The sequence below is a fragment of the Melozone crissalis genome, unplaced genomic scaffold, assembly GCF_028551555.1.
Source record: "Melozone crissalis strain CALT ecotype California unplaced genomic scaffold, PUWL_Pcris_2 ptg000061l_1, whole genome shotgun sequence".
NCBI lineage: Eukaryota > Metazoa > Chordata > Aves > Passeriformes > Passerellidae > Melozone > Melozone crissalis.
In genome coordinates, this window is record NW_026535839.1 from 8,720,333 (window position 1) to 8,730,303 (window position 9,971).

Below are 9,971 nucleotides of genomic sequence, written 5' to 3' on the forward strand. Positions count from 1 at the left end.
TCTTTCTCAAACTGCTTCAGGGAGCTGGAGACTGTTCTTGTGTTTTCCTTTCCTTTCCTTTCCTTTCCTTTCCTTTCCTTTCCTTTCCTTTCCTTTCCTTTCCTTTCCTTTCCTTTCCTTTCCTTTCCTTTCCTTTCCTTTCCTTTCCTTTCCCTTTCCTTCTTTTCCCTTTTCCTTTCCCCCCTTCCCCTTTCCTTTTTTTTCTTTTCCTTTCTTTTCCAGTTTCACTTCCCAGCTGGGTAAGCACTGTGGACAGCCAGGTGCTTCTAAAGGCCACAGTGGAATTGCCACCACAGAGAAGCAGATTTGCCCCTAAACCAGAGATGATCTCCACAATCTCACACTTCAGAACATGCAGCAGGAACTGATACAGGGCTGCCTGGTATATTTCAATTAATCATCTTGCCCTCATCCCATCTGCCACCTCTTTGCTTTGGTCTGGCTCACCCAGCTCCCAATTTCAGAGCACTCAGTGCAGAAGAGCAAATTGAATCCAATCTCCCAGCACAACCTCCAGCATCTGCTGCCCACCCTGGGGTCCCAGCCCAGGCTGCTCAGCCCCAGCCTCATCTCTCTTGTCTGTACCACAGCTCCCATCAGACCAAATCAAGAACACATTCATTAATTTGTACCTCAACTCGGAAGTTTCACTGAGAAACATATTTAAATAAATGTTAGAAATAACATTGTTAGAAATAATCAAAGTAGCTCTGTTCTGTGTGGAAACGCCTTTTGACCATGTCTTGTCATTCTTTGCAGGGCAGCAGAGCCAGGAGCCCCAGCTCACCCTGGGAACTCATCTCTGCAGGTCAGAACCAAGTGAGAGATGCAGGTGAATAAATGGAGGGATGGGAAAGCAAAACAGGGAAAGATAGGCAAATTTCCAAGGCTTGTACCATGTGTTCCTTTGAATAAGAACCACACTTATATGAGTGTGGTTTTCATTATCAACATTTTTTAAAAGCTACTGAAATATAAACAGAAGTAAATAATCAGAGCAGAGTGTTTACCTCCAGCAGTCTTACCTGTTTTTTATAACAGAATTTCCCAACAATTCATAAATTTTAAATAAGATGCTTTTAAAGCCATAACCATGATGTTTGATTTATCACAGATACTGAGGCCAGGGTGGTTTCTGGCACAAGAGCCAGGGCAGGAGGAGGCAGCACTGCAGTCAGGCAGTTCCAACACTCTCTGATGAAGAGGGTGAAGTCCCACCAGCCCCAAGCTGCCCTTTGATACCACAGCCAGCTGTTCCCTGAGTTCTGTCCATGTGTTTGCCCCTGAGAACACCCTGTCCTGCATGGCCTCTCTCTGCATTGGCCATTCATGGGTTTCAGCAGATCTCTAAACGAGACGTGATTGTCCTTTCTGTACCAAAATCAACTCAGCGAAATGATGAGTCTGGGTGAACTAATGGAAATTCTATCATCCACCAGCCCAGTTCCACTCTGCTTTCTTTTGGAGGATGCTACCTCAGGCATTCACTAATTTGCCATTCATTCCTTTTTCTGGAGCCCAGCTGCATTGGCTCTACCCCTCATTTCTTTTCCTCACAGCACAAATCATTTTGATGCCTGCATAGCTCTGAACCAGAGCAGCCATTTCTTCCTGCTCAGCTCAGCCTGGTCCTGCTGCTGGAGAAAATTCATGTGCCTGCTGTTCCCATCCATCCCTGCAAAGGGGGAGGGCAGGGCTGTGTTTAATAAAAAATATCTTACACTGTTTACTGACCAAAGAGTTGTTCAACAGATGCTCCATTCTTAGCCATGCTTAAATTATTCCCTAAGCAAACAATACAAACTGCACACTTCATCTTATCCAACACAAAAATAAACACAACACACAAAATATATGGTTCTGGTTTAAGTTCCCATATAAAGGACACTGATTTCTACTTTGCTTAAATATTTTCTGCATAATGTTTGCCCGGTAATTATTCTTTTACTGGCTACAACAAATTAAATGTCAGAACCTGTTTATTCTATGAATTTTTAAGTCTAATAGTGAGTCTCCTATTTCAGCTTAAATAATGTTGTTGATGAGATACCCCTTGATGGATTGTATACATAAAGCCAGATACAGAGATTAAAAAAACAAAAGCTGGGTTTTTTCCTTGTTTTTCTTAGTTTACCAAAGATGCAGATCAATAAATAAAACAGCTCCATTTTCCCTAAAATAGAGGTGTTTGGGTGTCTTGTAGAGGTAAGAAAAGACACCACCTGCAAGATCACTGCAGATCTGCTTTGCTGCTTTGGGTCCTTCCTACCACATCCCCATGTCCTGTCTCAGATGCAGCCAGAGGATGGAGGGGATGGGGTGAGGCTGGAGCTGGGGGGTCCCAGGGCTCTGGGACCAGTCCCCTCCTTATCCCAGTATGGCCCTGGGACCCCAGACTGGGAGCCACTGAGGCCAGCCCAAACCACAGAGCCCTGTTCCTTCTGGCCAGGGATGCCTTGCTGGGTTTTGCCCATCCTCAAGCCAACAAACCCCAGGGTCATCCCTGCCCAGCACTGCAGGCACTGCAAGGAAGGTGGAGGAAAATCCCTTTTCATCCTGGCCTTTGAAATAAGGACCTGTGTCTAACATATCAGACGCCAGATCTCATCTGGAGTGAAAATGTCCAAGGAATGCCCTGATCCACCATGGCCCTTTATCCTGGGCTCACTCTGGGCTGCCCATAGCTTGGAGTAAGATCCTGTCTGAAGTTCCCATATGCACTTAGTATAAATATTTCCCACTAATTAAACAATTTGCTCACAAGCTGTAAATGGATTAAGCCTGGCAAAGACCTTGTGTATCTCTAAAGCCACCTTATGTTAATCCACAAACAAATTATATCAATTTATTTCACACAAGAAGGCAGAGGGAGTAAGAATCAATTAGAAACACCCTGGCACTGCCAGGAGCTTACTATAATTTTTACTGCAAAAGCAGATGTTGGGCTGTTCTCTTGCTTTCTTGAAGCCAAAAGCCAAAAGTAATGTGCAACACAGGTCTCCAAAGCCCCAGAGCTGCCATCCACCTGCTGCCAGCAGCTCCTGCCAATTGCCATGTGCTTGGAGCCCACCAGGGATGAATTTTTGTATTAAGACTTTTTTAACAGGGTCAGGGACAAGTTCCTGGCTTGCTTTCACTACTGACAGACTTAAAATCAGCAGCAAGGAGTGGAGGGGTTGGCAGGGCCCAGGGTGTGTAAGTCACAAGCTGCAGCAGGGCTTTCCCTGGGCACAAGTCACTGCTGAATTTTTGATTCTGTCTCACCATGTCACTTCCCACCAAGTATTTTTAAAGAGAAGTCAGTCAAAAGAATAAAATGGGTCTGATTCATGGGGGTGTTTCTTCAGATTTAGGCAATTCCACCCAAAATTCTGCTTCAGAAATGCAGAAAAACAATGCAGAGACCAACAGTAGGAGCAGAGCAATTTCTGTGATGCAGGAGCAGTGATGCAGCCCTTGAGGGAAAGGAAGGATGCAGGTGGAAAGAGGAGAAAGGAGATTGCCTCAGTTTATCAATTACTGATGCAATGAGCAGAGTAACAAAATGGGGGAGGCCTGGGGGTAAAGAAATAAAGTTCTGGATGTTGTTGAGCTCTGCTGGTCTTGCTGGGTCATGCAGGGGTGCTGGGCTCCCAGCAAGAGCACAGATGGGTGGTGGGGACGGATGGCTGGAAGGGAGAGATGCTCTCAAGAAGGATCAAAGTGCAGCTCTTCAGAAAACTGGGGTGTTTCTCTGGCTCTTGGGGAGGGTGGACCTGTGAGGGTGGAACACCACCACCAGAAGGGAGGGTGGGTGAGTGACAGACCCTTCTGTTTGTGCTTTCAGCCTGAGGATCAAAGGGCATTTCAGGACACTGGAGGGGCAGGAGGGATGGCACTGACACCTTCCCAAGGAAGACAGACACAGCACAAAACAACTGTTTCTCACATCTAAGAATTGTTGTACCCCACCATCTTACTGTACCAGTGGGTATTCCCAAAACAAGTGGAGAAATTTCTCTCCATGGCCAGGGGAGTGCTTGTCCTGGCTTGGCAGCAGGGATGGACAGCTGGGCACAGAGTGTTTCCTTTCAATCCATCTCTGTGAAACTTGGAGGGCTGGGTCCTGACACTCCCAGGAACAGCCTGCCCAAGTGGCCACTCTCCAAATGAGAGGTAGGACAGAGGGGTGTTAAAGAGCACAGAATCACAGAATGGTTTGGGTTGGAAGGAACCTTACAGGTCATCCTGTTCCAACCCCTTGCCACAGACAGGGACAGCTCCCACAGCATCAGTTTGATGAGAAATGGTAACAAAGCTGACAGGATCCATGCAAAATGGCTCCTTCATTTAAATAACTCTTTAACCAAAGTTTATTTCTGACGCAGCAGCAATGCTAAGAGGGACAGAACATCTCTTGGAGCTTCTTCTCACTAAGAAATTCAAAACTCGAGAGAAAAGACCTGTAACTGAGACAAAGGGGATTTACTTCAGTTCTTTTTGTATCCATGTAGGTTGCTGAGTCTTTTCTCAGTGAACTACAATAGATCACTCAGCTCAGGATCTCTTTACAGTCTTCTGGAATTAGTTCCAATAGCAAGTGATGGAAATTTTCCATTCAAGCAAAGGATTAGGAGAAGATACACACACACAGTGTGAAAATTAGCAGCTCATGAGAACAACATTATTATTTCCTCTCCGCCCTGCCACCAAATCTGCAGCCAGCAGTGGGTTCCAGCAGCTGAAATTAAGGGCTGGTGCATGTTTTATAGGAGATGAAGGGGTCACCCACTCTGCCCAGCATCTGTTGGGGGTCAGACCAGGCGCTGAGAAGACACCAAGGCTCATGTAGGGGCTGGGATCCCAGCAGGAGATGGGTGCAGCCCTTGGGAAGGAGCTGAGCTCCAACCTCCCCTGTCAGAGCAACCCCAGCCCCACACACAGCTCGTGCTCAAAGGAAACAGGGGGATCCTACAGGAATGGCTCTGTTGAACTTCTCTGCTGCTGTGAGGGCAAAACTGAGCACAGTCCCTCATTCCTGTGCATGCCAGGAACCTGCTCTCCACTGATGGGCTGAGCTGTGTGACAAACACTGCCTGAGGGCTCAGAGCTATCACCCAGGGAAGTGGCACATTCAGGGCTGGGTCACTGGGACTCGGAGTTGGAAAATGCTTTCAAACTGCACTGAATAGAAATATAGATCAGTAGAAGAAATACTGTCACAGTAGGGATGGAAAATGACACCTGTGTCTTCATCCAGAATATCCATTTTTTATTCTTCACAGCTCATATTTTAATCGTTTTCTAAGGCATCGTGTTTAATTCTAGTTGGTTAGTAACTTATGGCAATTCAGTACATTGGTTAGTAGTGGCTATTGTGTGTGTCCATCAAAAACTCTCCTCTCCAGGGATGTTTACACTCTTGTCTCCTGGGAAAAAGATGTTTCACACAGATAGAATCTTCTCACAGGTGCAAACTGGTTCCCACAGGAATAGATTGATATCCAAGCTGATTCTCACTGTTCCGTTCCTTTCTCACAGGAACTTATCATGCTAGCTGTTAGCTGTACCCAGCCAAAGCAGCAAGGCCTGAGTCATGATTTTACAATGCCTTTCTCTTGTCAGGTTTTACCCATGTATCACAAAATACATCACAAAATGACTTTTTGAACATCACTGTCAACAGACCCAGTCTCACAAATAATTTTATGATATGTTTGCTTGAGAAAGAGACTGTGAAAGGCATTATTCTGTGAATATAGGTATATTTTTTTCTGCAGGATGATACAGCACAGACCTATCAATGCAAGTCCCAAGGCTGGAGCAACCCAGATTTTCTGGAATGTCAAAATGTACAATTGTGCATCTCCTGCAAAGGCAAAAAGATCATTGGCATTGTGTGACTGCAGCCTTGTTATCATTGTAACTTAATTATTATTTTTACTGCAAAGCTTTTCCCAGTGTTAGACCCACAATCATCTCTAAGTAAAAGGTTTATATTCCTCTTCCTGCAGATCAAACTTGGAACAAATAAAATTTTGTGAAATTTTGTTGACCTCCTGCTGTTGCGTCTGCATTTGGCCCCAGCCAAATCCCTGTGTGTCCTCTTGGACAAACAGTCCAAGTCCTTCCACCAAAATTACACACTAAATTTGCAGCCCCCTTGTGTTTTATTATTCCATTACAGAGTGGAAACAACATAAGAGTTATATAAGGAGTGACCCCAAAACATGAGAAACTCTCAACCTCTGCACAGATCATCTCTGAACTTTCAAAAGGGCTCGGTTAGTTGGCTAACAGAAATATTTACCCAGCTAAAGGGAAAATACTCAGCCACAGATTTTTATCTAACAGCGTCTCTAGTGACAGCTTAACATGGAATTTGTACTCTAAGGGGTAATTTAACTCCAACAAGCTTTTCCTACAAAGAACACTGAAAATTGCACTTTCTCCGGTCGATGCTTTCTTTGTTTCTGGTATAATGTTCTCTCAGCATATAGAAGATTACTCATATTTTGTTACTCATATTATTTACAGACATAGGTCTCAACACATACACAGGTATTGTGTGTACCACTGAGATGTTGGAAGGAAAAACTGCTGAGATTTCCACCTCTTCAAGAGAGAGAGGTTTGAACCAGTTCCCAGATGTCACATGACAGTTAAAATAGAATTATACTCATGTTTTTATTCAAATAACTACTCTAAAATTACAAAAGATAAGTACTACCTTTCAGCATGAATAAACTTGAATACATGCTAAAAATAATCCCACATTAACTCCTGAAGTCTCTGCCTTCTGGAGGGTGTAAATGGATGGAGTTTGCTTTAGATGTTTTACATAACCATATGTCAAAAAATTCAATAGAACAAAAATTGCATATCTGAAAAGTGAATCTGCAGCTATTTGAGAGGTGGTGTCACTTATTTTTTTAAACAGCAACTCAAATCTTTTATCTAAGATGAAGACTTTTGATGCAAATAATTTTTTTTACTCTGGTGGCATAAAAATTTTAGGGGATGGACAAAAAGGTCTGTAACAGTCTAGGGATTAAGGTACAATTCTCTCACTTAGAAGTGTTTGTACTTAAGGATGTGAGTAGCCCTGATGAAATCAATGAACTCCACTGCAGAGAAAGGGACAACTCAAAATGAGGAGGGCAAGCAGTGTCTGAGCCACTTCTAATAAATGTCCTCCAGTGGCAGGCTGTGGTTTCATATATAAACCAGAATCCTCTCCTTTTTATATTTTTGCATATCACAGCAGATTTTTACCTCAGCCAACTGGTAAGAACAGCACAGGACATCATCATCTTTTGGCTCTGGAGGATCCTGAGGCTCCTGCAAGCTCAGAGAGGAGATATTTACTATATGTCACTTATTTTTTATAAAGTTCTCTCAACACAGTGTGTGGCACTGAGGGACAGCACAGCAGGGCTTCAGCAGCTCTCAGGGAGTTTCTTGGAAAGGCAGGGTTGGGCTGTGTGTGTTTCTCATAACTCAGAGGACAATTTCCATCCTTGATTCAGGCATTGCTCACAGAAAGTACATTTCACCAGCAGAATGTCTGGAACTGTGAATAATAAAAGATGTATTAACCCAAGTACACAGATTACAAGATACAGCACAAACAGCTTCCTTCTATATGCAAGGGTGAGTTCTGTAAATCCAAGTGAAGCAATGCCATAAGTAGGCAAAATACAACACGAAATGAATTTGTAAGCACTAAGCAAAGAGTTTGAGAACTACTGCAAATGGCAACTTCTGAGCATTTAAATGTGGAAGATTATGCCCTAATGAAACAGAATTCTTCAGGACTCATCATTTGGGCTGTAGTGTCAAACACAGGATCTCTAAATACCTTGGCCCTCACTCTACCATTTCTGTACAGAATTACAAAGACACATGTTTTCAAAAATTATGATATATATTATTGTAGAACAGTTCTGCTTCCCAAGAGCAGTGGCGTCCAAATTCCAAGCTGATAAATGTGCAGTGAGACTCCTTAATGTTACTCAAAGTTCCAGTGTCAGGGAGGAAATTACATACTGGAGCAGTTCCCAGAGAGAGTTTGTAAATTCATTTGGGGTCCCTAAACACTGTTCATTGTGAGCTGGTTTTCCAATATGTTACTAGGCTCAACAACATTGAATAATTCTGGGGAAAGAAACTCCCTGTAGAAATCCCAGGACTGGATAGCCTTTCCAACACAGAATCTTAGCCTTTAGTGTCCAACTCAACATCCATATCTGGTAGGACAGACTGACTTAATTTTTCATTACTGAGATCCATTCAGCACACAACTGCACAGTTCTCCCTGCTCTGAGCTGGTTCTGCTCTGATGACTTCAGCCCCTGGAAGCAGAAATGCCTGCTGCCTCATTTGGCCATCAAACACCACGCTCTGGGGGTGGGGGGCTTTGGGAAGGTCCAGGCTCACCCTTCTGTCTCCTGACACGCATCAGAAACCCTCCCTGCTCACTCTGCAGCACAGAAACCAGCACAGGCTTCCTTCACAGCCTGTCCCTTCGGTCATGCATTTGTAAATCGTTCTCAGCTGTGGATATTTATGAATCAGACATTTCTTCTTCTATCAATAAACATCCTTCAAAGCCGAGCCTTTGCTCTGTAACCAACTTGAATTCAACAAGCAAATTTTAGGCGTTTTTTTAAAGATCCAAACAACATGAATATGCAGTTGAGAATCTTTATCTTTGCAATCAGTCATTTGCCATCATTTTCCTTCTCTCTACTTTCAAGTTTTAGCAGAACTGTGTGATATTATGTCTTACATAATACAGACTGGATAATTACCAAATGTCCCATATGTTGTAGGTCATTCCCACAGCTGTTAATGCTTAAAATCTTGCCTCCTGTTTCTCCATGAGCAGGCATCCTACCAAGTTTTGTTGAACACAATAGATTGGGTAAATCTATTTACCCAACATTTGTAATATTTACAAATTTATATTTACAATGTAAAAGAAAAAGGATTCCTTTCCATTAAAGGAAAATGAAAATGAAAAGAAAAGAAAAGAAAAGAAAAGAAAAGAAAAGAAAAGAAAAGAAAAGATGTTTTGAACTATCAGAGCAAAACATTTTAATTAGGCTGATGAATAAATCAGTCCAAAGAAGTATCAGAATCTTTCATGAGATGGCAAAATTTATCCGGCTGTGAATTTGAGGAATGGATGCTGAGGGCAGCCTGGAATCTGTGCCAGAGACAGGAAATTATACCAACAGCAGCAGGAGAAGAGGGGTTATTTTATTTACATGAGACACGATAAGCAGCACGGCCCCTGGCACAGGATTCACAAGAAATCCACATTGCAGGACTGTCAGTGCCTGGCACTTCAGATCCTGAGGTACAGAGTTCCTGGGGCTCCCACAGCCTCATGTTTGGGGGAAGGTAATGAGAGCATTTTGTGAGCAAAGCCAGTCGTGGCTCAGCAGGAGAGGCACGCTGTCATGTCAAACTATGGAGATGCAGAACATCCAGGAGGGTTTCTTTTTCTTTTTTGCTGCAGTTGTTTTGTTTAGCCAAGTATAATCTGTATTTTAAGGCAAACAAGATGGTGGTAACAAATGGGTTGCCTCGTTCTCTCACAGGGCTTTGTGAAAGGGGAAGGTGATTGTGCTGCCTCACCAGAAAAGATGGTGATTTCAGAAAGCAAGCTCAATTGTCTGAACAATATTCTGCAAACGAGTGAAAAAAAATTTGTATCAGAGAACAAAGGATGAGTCACACAGAATTACTCAATAAGAAACAGCAAGTCAACTTTCAGAGGATTTGGGTGATGTGGATATCTCCTGAAATTATGCTTCACTGCAGCATCAGTCATGAGGGAAACAAGACACACAGCAGTGAAAATACCCTGTCATTCCATAAGTGGAAAATTTCAGGTGACAAAAACCAAAGCAAAACTCAGTCAGACTGTATTTCATGTAGCTCATGCAGACTCTGCAAGGGGAGCCCAGAAATCTCCCAGAGAA